Source organism: Dendrobates tinctorius, unplaced genomic scaffold (genome assembly GCF_039654945.1).
Source record: "Dendrobates tinctorius isolate UK_male_01 unplaced genomic scaffold, ASM3965494v1 ptg000111l, whole genome shotgun sequence".
Lineage (NCBI taxonomy): Eukaryota > Metazoa > Chordata > Amphibia > Anura > Dendrobatidae > Dendrobates > Dendrobates tinctorius.
In genome coordinates this window covers 17,872,573-17,890,948 of record NW_027361779.1, presented here as the reverse complement: position 1 = coordinate 17,890,948, position 18,376 = coordinate 17,872,573, and positions in this window count along the sequence as shown.

The following is an 18,376-nucleotide window of genomic DNA, read 5'->3' as shown; positions in this document are numbered from 1 at the left end:
TTTAAAGGTACTGTGCAACACTATAAAATGTATAGAGAGGAGGAAACAGCTCACATCATATCTGGCACTTGCTAGTGACTAAGGCTATCTAGTGGAAAAGTGTCGGTCTGGCACCCCCTGAGATCCCACTTGTGTTGACAACATGTCCTTTTTTTTAAACGAGTACTGAATAAACTTGAAGTTTTACCTTTCTACGCTGGAGAACATTCCTTTCTATAAAATGTACAGTCCTACTTATCACAATCTATATTAATAAGAGCTTAAAAAGTGGTGTTTCTCAAAAGCAGTTGCACTCATGCTATTGATTATATAGAGTCATCTGTAGAACATAATGATTCCCCTGCTGTTACTAACTCATCTCAGAACCTTCAGGTTAAGTAGGTATGCCAGTGTGCATCTGGAATACTAGGCAGCCACCTATGGATGTTTGGTGGGTTTGTAAGTGGTTGTTTTTTCAGTATTCTCCACCTGAGCTGCCCCCTGCCTCTAGGCATACAGTTTTGCATGAATGTTCCAATGGAATAAAGCATCAGGTAAACGTGGGTAAAACTACAACATAATCAGCAGGGTTCCCCAACTCCAGTCCTCAAGGCCCACCAACAGGTCATGTTTTCAGGATTTCCTTTGTATTGCACAGGTGATAATTGCTTCACATGAGCAATACTAAGGAAATCTTGAAAACATGATCTGTTGGTGGGCCTTGAGGACTGGAGTTGGGGAACCCTGATCTAACGTATAGCATATCAAGTATATAATATACTAGCTGAAGAGCCCGGCGCTGCCCGGGCATAGTAGCTAACTGTGGTTAGTTATAACAAATTATAAATATCCTCCATCCCATAGTCCTGTGCCCATATACCCATCATACATATCCACAATCCCATAGGCCCGTGCCCATATACCCATCATACATTTCTTTCATCCCATAGTCCCGTGCCCATATACACATCATACATATTCTCCATCCCATAGTCCCATGCCCATAAACCCATCATACATATTCTCCATCCCATAGTCCAATGCCCATATACCCATCATACATATTCACCATCCCATAGTCCCGTGCCCATATACCCATGACACATTCTTCATCTCATAGTCCCATGCCCATATACCCATCATACATATCCTCCATCCCATAGTCCCGTGCCCATATACCCATCATACATATTCTCCATCCCATAGTCCCATGCCCATATACCCGTCATACATATCCTCCATCCCATAGTCCAGTGCCCATATACCCTATCACACATCCTCCATCCCATAGTCCCGTTCCCATATACCCGTCATACATATTCTCCATCCCATAATCCCATGCCCATATACCCGTCATACATATCCACCATCCCATAGGCCCGTGTCCATATACCCGTCATACATATCCTCCATCCCATAGTCCTGTGCCCATATGCCCGTCATACATATCCACCATCCCATAGTCCCGTGCCCATATACCCGTCATACATATTCTCCATCCCATAGTCCCATGCTCATATACCTGTCATACATATCCTCCATCCCATAGTCCAGTGCCCATATACCCATCACACATCCTCCATCCCATAGTCCCGTGCCCATATACCCGTCATACATATCCACTATCCCATAGGCCTGTGCCCATATACCCGTCATACATATCCTCCATCCCACAGTCCAGTGCCCATATACCCATCATACATATCCGCCATCCCATAGTCCCGTGCCCATATACCAATCACACATCCTCCATCCCATAGTCAACCATTATGACATAATGAGCGGCGGGGCTTGATGACATCAGCGTCGCTATGGCAACCGTTGTGACATCATAATGAGGGGCTGGGCTTGATATGCACACACTGCTTCCCCAGTATGCAAATAGGGGCATTGTGACATCACAATGAGGGGCGGGGCTTGATGCGCGTACACTTTTTTCCCCAGTATGTAGATAGGGGCAAAATTGTTTGGTGAATTGGAACGCGCAGGGTTAAAATTTCGCCTCACAACATAGCTTAGGACGCTCTCGGGGTCCAGACGTGTGACTGTGCCAAATTTTGTGGCTGTAGCTGCGACGATGCGGATGCCTATCCCGGACATACAAACATACACACACATACACACACACATACACACTTTGAGCTTTATATATTAGATTAATTATTCCACTATCTGTCATTTTTTAATCACATCCACTGTGAAATCATTAGAGAATAATAGAATATGGTCAAATAACCTGTGCCTAATAGATATGAAAGGTACCAGCAAAGATTCTGGAATCCATCCCAGTCCTACCCGATATATCTGTTATCACAAGTATCTCACTGTAGAAGAGATAATGCATAACGTGTTAGTTAACATGTGTTTGCTAATTCTCTAATACTCATGGATATTTATTTAAGAGTCCACAGTATAAAAATGAGTAGAACCGCTGCCAGAATCTAGCTATTCCATTAGTGACTCTGCCATATCATAACTAATCTCTGTTCTTAGCCGGAAGCTTTACTGTCCTCACTCTGCATAACATTCTCCAATTCACAACCGCTCCTCTGGAGAAGACATAGTAAATCTGCTGCAATCTGATCCTTATCTTAAATGGCCCTTTTGATTGGATTTTCATGGAATATCAAAATACACTAAAAGATGAAAGAAGCTATTTTCTACACTACTTTACTATACAATCCACTGTCAAAATACCTCAAGTCACTTTTTTGTGTATCAGAGAATGGTACATTAACTGAGGAAGGTTTATACACTGCAGTTCACGCTGGAAAATAGCTCGCTTACAATGTGGACCAACAACTTTCATTTCATTCTAGAAAAAGATAATCAGACTAAAATAAAAGTAAACAAAAATAACATTGAAATGCGGTGTACCTGATTCTCTTTCTAGGTACGATAGCATGCATTACATGGTGCATGCATCACTGAAAATACTACCACCTCTACTACTTCTTACAGACACATACGGTATTACTGTTTTTCTCCCTGTTACCGTTCTCTTTTCATTTATATGGACTTTTTCCTTCTGTAGGATACTCGTCTTTAGTCCACTATGAGCAGGCCTTTTTTTTACTGGTTGCACTAAATTCCATAAGGGCAAATATTCATCAGTAATACGAAGTTTTGTTCCTATTTAGTTCATGGCAGAGGAGTTCCTCATTCAACAATTTAAATGTATCCCAAATCCAGTTCAAGTAGTAATATAGATACTGCCCCGGTCTCAGAAACTATTGAGCTTTCAGGATGCAGCAAACCCACTTAATAAAGATGCAGGCACCTTAGGTGAAAAACACTGATAAGATGACAACTCACAATATACCAGTTCATGGCGGGGCCATTGCTTAGTACTAAAATTGTACACAAAAAAGGCTTGTATAGGGTGTTGGATAACCCCTCCATGAATTTGGTAAGTTTTGAGTGGTTCTCTCATCAGTATGTTGCACCGGTGCTGCCTGGCCAGATAAATACTTTTGCCCTTTTTTGCATTTGTTAATTTTTGAAAACTGGGATGAATTTTAATTCCTTTTCTGTGGTTTTGTTTTTAATGTTAGTAATATACATAGCAAAAATTTGATTTATTATTTTTTTTTGTCATTTCCCTTATACATGTGAATTGAGAACTTATATTAGAGCATGTTACAGAGTATACATGAGGCCAGATTTAAAATAAAAAAGCTAGTAATGACCACTCCACTCTCATACACAGTGAATGAACATCATCGTTAGCATCAGATAAATATCAGCATGTCAAAGTATTGTTCTCAGCAGCTCTAAATCTTGTGATCATAGATTTAGGAGATTGTCGAGCAACTGGATCATGTTTCAGGACTGAGTGAATTTTTATAAACTATTCCAATAGATGGGTCGTTCTCACATGAAGTCGTTCTGGGTTGTTGCTGTGTGCTTACCTCAAGATTGTTGCTTCTTTTCCCTTATCTTTCTCTCCCTCCTTTATTCCATACCCCTTCTACCTGTTAACCCCCTCTTTCATCCATCTTCTCCCTTCTAATCCTTCCCACCTTCCAAAATGTTCCTTTTCTTTTTCCTCTTTCCCTCTTTCTCTCTTTTCTATGTTGGAATTTTCAGGATAATTTTTCATTTGCTGATATGAAAATTTAGGTCGTTTCTTTTTTGCAGCAGCAACGTTGAGCGACGTGTTTATATTTCCACATGAATATTGCTATCATTACAAGCTTTGTTAAATCCTGCGTGACTTATTTGATCATAATTTATTTGGTGGTATGTTGTTTTTTTTGTATTTTTAATATTGATTAATAAAAGCAAATTGAACATAAATGTTGTGATCATACCGTTTATACGAGACAGGCACATTACACCCTTATATATGCAGGTGAACTGTTTGTAATATTTTACAATAAAATTCAATATTTTCATAACTGGTCATAATGTGTTTCTTATTTTATTGTAATAATACATTAGCACGTATATTACAAAGATTAAATGGGAATCCTATTGCTCTGTATAAAATTATAAAAATTATAAGACATATATATATACACACACACACACACACACATATATATAAATATATACAGTTCTGGCAAAAATTAAGAGACCACTTTCAAGTGTTCAGTTTGTCTGACTTTTCTCTTTATAGGTATATTTTTTGAGTAAAATGCAAATTGTTCTTTTATTCTATAAACTTCTGACAACATGTCTCCGAATTTTCAAGCACTAAATTTTGGCTTTTTTTTCTAAAAAGGAGAAGTGGTCAAAATGAAAAAAAAAAACAGTGCTTTCAGACCTCAAGTAATGCAAAGAAACAACAATGCTAATGTTTTAACTCAGGAAGAGTTCAGAAATGAATATTTTGTGGAATAACCATGATTTCTAATCACAGCTTTCATGCGTCTTGGCATGCTTTCCACCAGTCTTTCACACTGCTTCTGGCGCAAAAATTTCAGCAGTTCTTCTTTGTTTGATGGCTTGTGACTATCCATCATCCTCTTGATTACATTCCAGAGGTTTTCAATGGGGTTCAGGTCTGGAGAATGGGCTGCCCATGACAGGATTTTGATGTGGTGGTCTTGTAATTTTTGCCAGAGCTGTATATATATATGTGTGTGTGTGTATATATACTGTATATATACACATATATTTTGTATATTATGTATATATCTATATTTATATAGATATATATCTACATATGTAGATACATATATATACCTGTATTTATTTATGTATGTATACATCTGTCTATATATAACTGGTGTATAGATTTTACTTATGCATTCTGCATTTTTGCATAAAAATAACAACTCCAGATGCAAAAAAAAAATTGCAGTAGAGGGAGCAAAAGTCTGCCTGGCAGGTGAACTGGAAATCACTTTATATTAAATTCTTCTATCATTTGCCCAGTTCCTTTCATAAAGTTGAGAAAGCTTTCCTATAGTTTCATCAAGTTCCATATTGTACGATTTCTCCTGGGCAACTTTTCATACATCACTGCTCCCTTGCCTTAGCAATGCTGTATAGACAAAGCTGCTCCAAGAGATTTCATAGCACAATACGTCGCCTGATAGAAACATATTCAAGCCATTAGCATACGAGAAACATTCATTTACCCGTCCTCTGCTGAGCAAATAAGGCCACAGTGGAGTGAAATAATGCACGAGAGGTATGCAGCATATCAGTAAAATGCAAATCCAGAAGCCAGTTCTGGGTTATATTAGAAATAAATGAGCAAAATAAATGAAAGAAAATAAATCAAATATAAAAGTGTGTCAGATTCCTTTAATGACATGACTGCTGAAATGTAGCAGGTTTTAACCTCATAGCAAAGGTATATTCTAGAATTATGAGCCGCAGATCTCAGGAAGCATCCGGCGGAGTTTTGGAGAATAATTTGTTGGGTTACATAAGCTCTTCGGACCCAAATAATGATATTCCAATTGCGTATTTCTCAAACCTGCCATTAGTTACCCTGAGTGGGCTTATTTAAGTCACTGCATGAGATTAGGTAAATTAGTTTTAATGACTGAGCCAAGTCTTTATTCAACCTGTGCTCATCCATAAATTCTGGACTGTTAATCTCTAGCTGAGAAACACATTTGTTTGTTGAAAAGTGTTGACCTAGATTTCCAATAAGCAAAACTTTAGTTTGAAGCAAATAATAAGATATCATGTGTGAAAGCAGCTGATTCATTTAGATATCGGAAATTTTCATTTCTTTTATATTTTTGGTAATGTAACGAGCTCTCGTACGCGAGCATCCAAGGCTGAATAGTGGGTATCTAGCGACCTCTGCTGTTAGGTTCCTCGCAACAGCGATTTCAGCCCTAGAATAACAACATGTCTGGCGCAAAAAGACTTTTACCTTGCTGAACCTTGATGATATAATGATACACAAGATTCATTTTATATAACGAATTAATAGCAAATTGTACAGTCATATACAATTTGCTGTATATTCAGCAAAATTCCAGTTTAGGATTTATGCAATCCAATTTCGCTTTCATTTGGCTGTATTAAAAAGGACTGTAAAAATATCATTTGCAATTTAATTTAATGATTTCAGCAATATCCTTAACGACTCTAAAATGCACTTCAAAGAGTCCCGAGAGCAAGGTTGCAATCTAATATGCAATCTTTGAATCATAGTGGGATCTGTTTAAGCAGAAACCCGATTTAATGCAATTGTGCTCGGTGTGTTAAAATATATTTCAAACCAAATATGATTATTTTTGCCTTCTATTTTATAGAATTATTTTATTTCTTTTCAAACTGTGCTTATCCTATTAGTGGCTATAAAAAGTGAAATCCCTTTACAGTCCTAAAAGTTTATATCCATAGCAATTATGGACATTAGGAGGCAATTGCAGAAGAGGATAAAGGGAGTAATTACAATGATCCATTCTAAATTCAAGTTGCCAACATTTAACTCTTTCTGTTGGTTATGAGAAATATAATGATGGCACTTATACTATCACTGCAATAATAATACATATCAGAATTATGATGATTATAGAAAAACAGCTGTCAAAATCTCTCAACACTTCATAAAAAAACTGTCTAAAAAAGTACCAAAATCCATGATGAAATTTGCATGGGCCCACACAAAGTCAGGGTGGTGTCATTGTTTCATCCAGTAATTAAAGAGAACATGTCACCTGATTAATGCAGCTCCAAACCAGGGGCAGCAAAAATCAGAATCTGACTGCATGCTCTAGTGTTTGAGGGAAAATATGCTTTAGGGTAGGTTCACACTATGCATTTTTTCACCTTTTTTTCTGCAGCAAAACCTGATCTCTTGGCAGGAAAGAATCTGCAGAAAAAAGTATGTTTTCCTTGTGTTTCTTTGTGGGGGTTTTTAATGCATTTTTAGCAGTGGTTTTGGCATTTTAGATTTATTTCTTGTGCATGCTGATAAAGTTTAGTGTTGGAAAAAAGGCCTCTTCCTTATAATCAGGTTTTGGCACAAAAACGCAGCAAAACACGATACCTGCGTTTTTGGTGCATGTTTTCAGCTTTTTTTTACCACCCATTCAAGTCAATGGGTTAAAAATGCTGAAAAACGCTTAAAAAAAACATGAAAGAAGTGACAAGCTCTATGTCCAAAATAACATTCAAGGCACAAAATACCGATGACAAAAAAAAACAAAAAACAATGTGTGTGCATGAGATTTCCGAAATCTCATAGGCTTTGATGCTACAGTAAAATGCATCTGAAAATTAGCATAAACAAAATGCAGCAAAAAAAAAAAACTAAGAAAAAACGCCCAGTGTGAACTTAGCGACAAAAAATCTGGCTGAGGATCATGGCCAGACAGAAGACTAGTCTTGTTCTGCACCTGACCAGCATTTCCCAAGCGCCGCACTAGGTGATTAACAGGTCTCTCAATGTGGAAGAGACCTTTCAATCATATCTAGCAATGCTGGTAAGAAGTCATCAGGGAAAGCTCAATTAGTCTCGTCTCTAGATACAGTCCCTGACAGGACCATTGCCACCATGCTCTGATTCATAGAGTCCATGGATTGGACAACATCAGACATCAATCAGGTGAACTTTATTAAAATCGTCACATGGCAAAACTTATCCCATCATTTGTAATGTGATCTTTCCCATCACATCATCTTTTACCCTGGGCAGCTGCATGCACCAGTGGCCTGATCAGAACATTTTGTGTAATGTTGGGATTTGCCTACAACCTTAATCGGTTTGGTATGATACTGACGAAGCAGCTGCAATCCGAGATGATTTTTTTTGTACACTTTTAGTGGTTTGCTAAGATTGTACTCCACTTTTCTCCAAAAATTTTGTGCAGATTCCACAAGTTTGAGATATGTGAATCCACCATTAGTTGGCAAATATAAATTTTATTCTAAAAAAAATATTCAGAATTGAGAGTCCTCAGTGGTCGTAGAAAAATATTTAGAATTGAGAGTCCTCAGTGGTTGATACCTTTTAATGGCTAACAGAAACGATGGCAACAAATTGCAAGGTTTCAAGACTACTCAAGTCTCTTCATCAGGCTAGACTAATACAAAATCTGAAGAATCACATATTTATGTGACTCTTCAGATTTTGTATTAGTCTATGCCTGATGAAGAGACCTGAGAGACTCGAAAGCTTGCAATGTGTTACCATCTTTTCAGTTAGCCATTAAAAGGTATCAACCACTGAGGACTCTCAATTCTAAATATTTTTCTATCTACTGGCTAACCCGGTACAAAGATATGCATCTTTTTTGTATCACATTTGATTCTAGGAATTTAATTTCACCACAGAAAAATTTGGGGTATGTGTGAGGTATCACTGTATTTTTATATGCATTCATTTTATAGTAGTTTTCTTATGGATCATGCTGTATTTGCTTTAGTTTGGATAATTTGGGAATAAAAAGAAAATTATTACATACAGCATTTATTAGACAGAAATATAGGAAGAATTAGTCTATGTGGCTATGATGAGCTTTTAGTGAGTTTTTGATGCTGCTTATTTCCGCTGCGTCAAAAACTTAGCATTTTACAGTTTCAGCAAAGTGGAAGGATTTATAGAAATCTCATGCCCACTGTGCTTCATTTTACTTAATGTAAACTGACCTGTGGTGTGGGTTTCAAATCCACAACATGTCAACTTGTCTTAAGGGTACATTGAGATTTATGTGCAGATTTTACCCACAGACCTACTTTAGAGGCAGAAAATGCGCTGATAAGAATGCACGTGTTTTTAGTGCTTTATCACTGCAGAAATGCACTAAAAATGAATGTAATCTGCATATGACTGTATGAATAAAGTTTTGTCAAAGCTAAATACCAGGAAGTATCAAAAACAAAAAGAACTTTATTTAAAGCATGAACCACCAACAAGAGAGGAAAAAAAACGCAGTCAAAAACGCAATTAATACACATTTATAAAACACACTAAAAATTCAATGAAAAAAACTCACATACAGGTGCTGAAATGGTGCAGAAATGCCGCAACATCAATAACTCACCAAAAGGTCATTATAGGAACAAAGCCTTAAAATAAGGGCAGTTTCAAGCTATGAATTTTTGTATCTTTTTCTTTGATGGTTTCTGGTATTTGATTTTTTTGTAATTCAATTGGAAAATGCAATACAGTTTGTTTGTGCCACTCTTACTCACTTTATACCTTTTTTTGTGTTTTATACATATATTTTTTCCTATCATTTTAAGGGCTCAAGCAGACAAGAGAATAAATTAGGCATGTGCGCTCTGATTTTTGATGGGACACACACAGACACCACACGGAATGATGCTATTTAGTATTGCTGTTCAGATGAACGATTTTTCTCTTGGCCCAACTATTCTTGGGTAAAAAATGGTTGTATGCACTACTTTACTTTCTTGTGAGTCACCCATTCAAGTCAATAGGTGCGTAAAAAACTAAATTGAATCCCACACTGAGCATCTAAGTAGCATCTGATATTTATGATACATTTCTAGTATAAACCTAGAAAACTGTATTTGATCATGTACATTTTTAGTGTAGATGTAGAGTATGAAAAATATTCAGGATTGAGAGTCCTCAGTAGTTGATACCTTTTAACGGTACAAAGATATACATCTTTCCTGTATCGATGTAGAGTATGGAAATGGATATTGTTACACAAACAGATGCACACACGGATGTCACATGAACATAAAAAATTGACACACGGATGTCACACTAATGTAAAACAACGGACACATGGATCAGAAGAGAATTAGAAAAAAATTGTCCGAGTTTCTTGCAGAAAATGGATGATTTTTTTTCTAGTTCTTATTCGTCATACTCTTGTCTGCAGGGTCCCGAAATCTAATATATAAGCCTATAGTAAAAATCTGTCTGAAAAACATAATAGCTAGATCATGTTATTTTGAAAAAAGTAACACTAGTTTTCACTCCTCAATATTTTGCCATAGAATTTAGGCGCAAGATTTTCCAACAATAAAAAATCCTGTTAAGATCACCAGTGAAAAAATAAAGCATTTAAACACTTCAAAGCCTGTGTGAATTTAGCATAATTTTTTTTTTTTTTTTAAATCAGAACAAACTTGTTTTACATTTTCAAATAAATTGAAATGCACAGATAGTTATCAAATGATAATCCATGTAAGAAAAATATTACTATACAAAATCATTGAGAGATAAATAACTTCTACCACAAAAAAATGTATTTTCACCTAAAGTAAATTTCAACCCTGCAACATCATTATATTTATATTTTCATTAAAATAGGTTCAAAACTCTGTGATTTATTTCATGTGTAACTAGAGAAAGTGGAGATGTACAGGACCTGCACTGCTAATAGTGAAAGATGCGGTGGAAAAACCGTGAAGTTCTATATGTGTTCTCTTATTTGTCTGTCAACGCACTTCGAAGAACACCTGCTTCATCATCAGGACAAACCACAATAGTGAAAGTACAGCTCACAAGATGTGACAATACATAGACAACTTATTTGAAAAAGGGATTGCAACAACAGTCCACTAAAATAATATGCCCCGGTTGCGTCATCAAATTGAAAAAAAAGTGTGCACACATGGGTGACTCAAGGTGTTAGACCAAGAAGACATTCAGTTTTGTCACAGAAGAGGAACTTGTTTCTTCTACTGAATAAAGACTGGCTGAAAAATGACTTCTACGCCACTTCAGTCGGGCTCCCTGCACATACCATATATTCAGGGCTGCGTTGTAGATTTTCATCCGGCTTATAGCTAAAACATTGTATGCAAAGTAATAAAAGAACTGATCCCATTGTTTGTGATGTGATCATTCTCACCTGTCTAAAGCACCAGATGTTGAGCAGGACAGAGCCAGGTGCTGGTCCAGGGATAGACACCCACTACAAGCAGGAAACTAATTTTACTCCCCCCAGCTGCGTTCAGGTTCCCGTCATAGAGGCAGCGCCAGCATAGGTACAGTCACTGCTCTATGCATGGAGAGCGGCAGCTTTAACCGTGCACCTGGCTTTAATTGACAGCTCTCTCATTTCAAATAACAAATGTTTTCCTCCAGCATCAAGTGATTGGCAGCCTGTTTAGACAGACCGATAATACTGGTCAACACAATAAAACATCAGCAAAGGTGATATGTCTGTTTTATTTTCTGGTAAAAGGGAAGGAAAGGAAGAAAGCACACTGATCTAAATGTAAATGTATAATTAGATCGTAGGTGAATATAGGTGGCACTCGCCTTTTATAAATCTTAATATCTTGCATATAGGTCACTTAGGACCATTAGGTGTTCATAAGTGTATTTCTTCTGTGGTCGGTATGCTGCAAATTCCTGGTAGCTAGTATATCACTCAGACCAAGTAACCATAGGAATGTTATTCAATAAACTTTATACCATTATCCAAAAAAGGTTTTTATTATTTCTCAAGAAAAAGCACATACAACGCGTTTCGACAGTATAAAATGTCTTCCTCAGGTATATTGTGATAAGTGTTCCAAAATTGTGGATAGCTTTATAAGAAGTAGTATTATGCTAAATAGGGTGTGGACCACTAAAATGAGTTCCTAACACACCCACTATATAGCTGCTATACAAGTTAGAAGTCTACAAGAGGACATAATGATAGTAAAAGCAAATGCATTATATAAATATATAAAAAACATAATAAAATTAGATTATAACAGATAATATATAAAATGTGTTAATATATAAAATATGTTAATGAATTTCATAAAATTACAATATAATTATATAGCGAAATTAAATGGTTATATGTGACTAAAATACATTTAAAACAGATTATAAAAGCAGTGCTAATTAGACTTATGGAAAACACTTTTTTTATTTATTTATTTGATTTTTTATATTCCCTCAACAACTTTATTTAATCTGTCTGGATGTAAAGTCCCCATTTTAAAAATCCAATAGGATTCTTTGCGATTCAATTTATAAGTGCGGCTAGAGCAGTTCTCCGGAATTTGCTCAACTGGTGTAACTTTTATGTTAAATTGTTTGTTGTGCTTCAAACATGTGTCGAGACAAACTATATTTCATGAAGCCATTTTTTGCATTGTGCCTGTGGCCATTCATACGTGTTCTCAGGGACTGTATAGTATGTGCCACAGGCACATGTAATGACATACAGTATGCCACAAACTGGCAATTGGGAAGCTCCATTAGTATTTTCCTCTTCCCAGGCTATAAACATCTGCCTTCAAATTCCAGCTTTCCCTCTGCTGGTTATGAAAATTATGGGGGAGCCCACACCTTTGTATTCGGTAAAATATTTTATTAACTAAATACATGTACAGTAAGCTGCACACACACTGTACTAATTATATATGTCACTGAGCTCTTTATATCTTTCTGTTCTATGTTAGGTCACACTGTGATTTTACGGTATGCGGCAGATGAAATCTCACATCCATTGACTTGCATTGGTGAGTCTTGTTCAATATACAAGGACAAACACAGCATGATAGGATTTCATATTCTCAGTATATGTGTTTTTTTAACGCTTTACTTATAGGTTTAGTAATAAGGGTGCCTGGCTGACACCTCTTCACTACTAAACCTAGGGCTTGGTGTCAGCAGCAGCTGCTTACATCAACTCCTAATCCCATTACCCTGATGCCCCTGCACCAGGGTATAGGAAGAGCCTGAGTGAGGTGCCAGAATTGGCACTTCAAATATGAAGCACCATTTCTGGGGCAGCTGTAGGCTGGTATTTTTAGCTTGGGATGGGGCAAATAAGGATGTAAAAGAAGGGGTTGAACAAGGAAATTACACCTCAAAACTTTCTTTCAAATATCTTTAATTAGCTCCAAAAAGTATTCATTGCTGTACAAAAACACAAACAAAAATGTGGCAAAACTGCACATTTTTGACTTGACATTTTTGCTGTCAAGAGATGGAGAAAAGCTAGAGTGGCTCAAAACATAATATGTAATCATAAATTATATGGCGGTGCTGGGTTACCAAATATTTCTGCCTATTATTTCTCTAACTTGGTCAAGCAAAAAGATCCACCAGCTTGGTATGATTTGGAACTCTTTCTAAACAATAATAAGCCTCCCCATCTGCTAGTTCTGGGTTTTCTTCTATATAAGAGGGTTCCTTTTACTTCACACCACATCTTCCTGTCCTCCATCAATGCCTGTAAGAGGCTTGCAAAACCAAGGAAAGGTTGTAATAAGTTTGTTATACTCAAAAATATTCCGCTATCTATTATTTGCGAATCCAATAATTTAGCTCTGCACCCCATTTGGATTGATATTGGTATTAAAAAATTAGGAGATATTTATGATGGCACAAATTATTACCCTTACTCTTTCATTAAAAAAATTTCCACTCCTCCTCTTTGTCCTTCTTCCACTATATTATTCTCAAAGATCAAATTAACGCTTTCCTACAAATTCAACCTTGAATATCTGAACCTATTTTGAACCTTATCTGTAATTTAGACCATAAAATTTTTTGGAGCCTTAGTTACATATATCAATGGTTCCATCACAGCACTGAACTCATTAAAACCCATAACATGATTAAATGGGAGTCTGAGCTCCATTTAACCTTCGATCCTTCAGATAGGGAATATGCCTGTTCGCTTTCCCATGCATCATCTATTTCGATGTCCCTTCAGGAGAAACATGATAAACTACTCACAAGGTGGTATTTCACTCCTGCCAGGCTATCCAAAATTAATCCGATTCATTCACCAAATTGTTGGAGAGGTTGCGGTCGCTATGGCAATCTTTTACATATATTCTGGCAATGCCTAAAAATTCAGCCACTATGGAGGAAAATTTGGGGCCTTATTGATACTATTTCCTCTAAGCATATTTTCTTGACGCCCCAATTGGCCCTTCTCACACTAAACTCTAAACAAATTGACCCACCTTTGAGACTATTAATTACCCACATCATATTGGTGACGAAAAACAGCATTGCCTTTCATTGGAAAAAGTCAGAACCACCTTCTTTCCAAAATATAATTGACAAAATTGGACTTCATAAATCTTTTGAATACAAGTTAGATTTAGCTAATAATTATGGCAAATTCTTTAAAAAATGGCCCAAATGGATGGAATTGTTTCCTTAATTTATGAAAAGTACTTGCTTATTTTGTGTATCTGACTCTGTTTATTTTCTAGGGTAAACTATCGCTTCTTAAATTGTAAAATGTTTTAATTTATGCAGCATGCGTATTATAGCTGTTTATCTGTTTTGCTTCCTCCTTATCCCCCTTTTCCCTTCTTCCTCCCCTCCTCCCTGGTTCCCCATGCTCTTCCTTCCCACCCTTTAAAAAATTTGAAATTTTAATAAAATTATTGGAAAAGAGATGCAGAAACCTTGGAGAAATTTCTGCAAACAAATACCATAACATTCACCTAGGTTTTAGAGGAGCAAATTAGGAAAAAAAATTGAAGCAAAAATATGGTCAATTCTGTACTTAATATCCCCTATCCTGGTATATATGGTCCCCTCATCCCCACCCTGATATGCATGGCCCCCTTTATCCCTATCCTGTTATGCATGGCCCTTATCCCCATCCTGGAATGTATGCCTCCTCATCCGTAGCCTGGTACGCATGTCCCCCTTATCTCTAGCCTGGTATGCATAGCCCCCATATCCCTATCCTGGTAGCAATGATCACCCTAATCCCTTTCCTGGTATGCAGGGCCCCCATCTCATCCTATTATGCATGGCTCCATCTCTATCCTGGTGTGCAGGACCCCATCATTAACCTTGTATGATTGGCCCTCATCCTGTTCCTGGTAAGCCTGGCCCCATCCTTATCCTGGTATGATTGGCCCCCACCTCCATCCTAGTATGCATGGCCCCATCAGAAAACATTAAAAAAAATTACACTTACCTTCCCAGCGCTCCCTCACAGTGTCTTGTTCCGATGTCAGCAGCTGCTTTATGCTTTTAAGCAGCGCATGGCAGGGACGTCATGCACTGCTTGAAGCCAAGGGGCAGCTGCTGGAATACTCACTGCTCTGCATGCTGGGACTGTGTGCATGGAGAGCAGTGAGTATTCATTGCTCTTAAATAGTGAGCACAGTGTCAGCCGGAGCCTTCCTGCAGCTGCCAATGGTCACGTGTGCTGGTACTTAAGAGAAATGAATATTTACCGCATTCCACCACCATGGATGTGGAATGCAATGAATATTCATTCCCTTAAGTAGCGACATACATGACCACCAGCAGTTTCAGGAAGGGACATAGGCTTAAAGTTTTAAGCCTATGTCCCATATCCTGATGACGCTGCTAGCATGGTGAAACTTGTTGGGGGGACACTGGTGCTAAAATTTGTTGTTCTATTCTGCCAATATGTATTAGCATACCAGGTGCTATACACTTTCTAAATATAAATTAGCAGAAATATGGCATAAAATGTTTTGGGGGGGAGGAGGGGAGTGGGGTGGGCTACTGGGTATAGGGGCTAGTTCATGTCAAATGAAAATGTTTCAATCTGCTTTGTAAATTTGGTACCTGTCTGAAGTTTGTGTCAAACTGTATTACATTTTTGATATATGCCTTAATAAAAAGTATTTGATTAAAAAAAAAGAAATACTGCATAAAATAACAGCAGACTTCTGAGACAGATTAGGGACAAAAAGTTTTATACCCTTTGTATATACGTTATTATAATTAATAGAAATAAAATTTAAATTTTATGGTCTTCTAGTGAGGTTTTATTTGGGGTTCTCCCCAATTTTGAGACGTTAATTTGCACCATTTTGGTTATTGGCTGGGATTGTTCTGTATGTTATTGTATGTTGGTGTTTCAATAAATTATTGTCACACTGTTTACCCTCACCTTGTGTTGTCTGAGTAATATTATGCCCACAGTAAAAGATCAATGAACCCTCATAGATTCTTGAAGAATTCAGGTTAGGACAATTAGATCACCTGGCCACATACCTCACTGCTCTTGGTTAGCACTGAATGAGCCCAAAGGTTCCACATTTAGCTTCTAGACGACACCCCAGGTTCATATCACTGAGATTAACATCCTGAATGACACATATCTCCTCTCCGGTATTATACCCGTGACTTTCTCATAGTATCCTTAGTCTGTACTAGTGTGGGACTGTGACAACTTATAGTGTCTAGGGCAGCATGAACACCAAATACGGCCCTGTCTATAGTATATACCAGTTGCCAACCATTTTAAAGTGAATAGTAGTATGAAGCTGTAGCTCTCACATCTCTGCCAGCAATCCCTTTCTTCCTGCAGAGACATCAGCGTACTCACCACCAAGGCTCCCATCCTGCCCCTTCCGGGTCTGCTGCTGCCCAAGGTGCACGCACTCTTAGTAGGTGTCCAGGCACTGTGATTAGCGTGCTCACGCGCACACTTCCTCTTTCTTGATGGGGCGATGCAAGTTCCTCTAAAGTGTCCCAAGCCAATAGCTGGAGGTCTCTTACTATTTAAACTACCTCCTACCAAGATGGATGTGCCTGTGCAATGTTGTGAGTTTGTTCCTAACACACTTGTCAGTTCTCAGGTCCCAGTACTTGCATCTCAGACTGCTGCACCTGCTAGTGATTCCTTCCACGGTAGCTGAGTCTGCTGAACCCACCAGTGCTTCTGTCAATAGTAGCCAAGCCAGCTGCACCTGCAAGTGCTTCATTCAATGGTAGCCTAGCCAACTGCACCTGCCAGTGCTCACCTCAAAGGAAGCTGAGCCAGCTGCACCTGCACCTGCCAGGGCTCATCTCAATGGCAGCCAAGCCAGCTGCACCCACCAGTGCTCATCTCTCCATCAGACTGTCCTGTCTGCACCTGCCGTTCCTGTCATCTTCTATGCCTGCTGCATCTGTTGGACATTCCCCCAGACCATTCCAGCTATCCACTCCTAGGGGTCAGCCGCCAACTACCCAAGGTCGGTCTTGGAGTAGCATCTGGATCACCTCCCTTGTCTCTCCATGGATTGTGGTGCCATCAGCTGCTGTGTGTCCGTGGTTGGATTGGGCAAGGCTCCTAGTCACGCCCCTCCAGGTCTTCCTTGGGCTTTGGGATAGTAGTTCCACCACTCAGCTCATTACAGAAGCTTTATCCAGTGTGTAGGATGTTCCCTGGAACTTGCTGATTTAATGCATGTTTTCTGGAATTGTACAATGTTAACTGAGTTCTGGAGAGATGTTCAACTATTAATATATATACTTTGAGGACTTGCCCTCTGATCAATACTCTAAACTGGCTACAGTATGTCTAAGACTGTATACCAAGCTAGAGACATCACATTGGCTACATACTACACCACATTCTTCGCAGACTGCATTAAAATGGAAGAAAATTCATCTTTTAAGGCTACGGACAAATGGCCATAGTTTCTCTCATCCAAGAGAATTGGGCTGATTATGCAAATGACACTTTAATCAGAGTTTGTTCAGAGTGTCATCATAGTGTGCTCCGATTCTTTTGGATGAGAAAATCAGAGCATACTGTGGAGAGAAGATCTATATATATAAAAATGAGTGTATGTGTGTGTGTATCAAGCCCCGCATTATGATGTCATAATAGTTGCCATGGCGATGCTGATGTCATAATAGGCTGCAATGGTGACTGTTATGTCATAATAGTTGCCATGGTGACGATGATGTCATATTAGGTTGCCATGGTGAAGATGATGTCATAATGGGTTGCCATGGCTGCAATGATGTCATAATAAGTTACCATGTTGATGATGTCATAATGGTTGACATGGTCACCATAATGTCATAATAGGTTGCCATAGGGACGATATTGTCATAAAGGTTGCCATGGTGAAGATGATGTCATAATGGTTGTCATGGCTGATGGTTTAACATTGCTATACAGGGGGAGATGACATGACATACAGGTATATACTACATAAAGCGGAGATGACATGCAGGTATATACTACAGTGTGTCCGTAATGTCATGATGCACTTTTGACCAGTCATTGGAAAGCAACAAAAGACAATAGAAATGTGA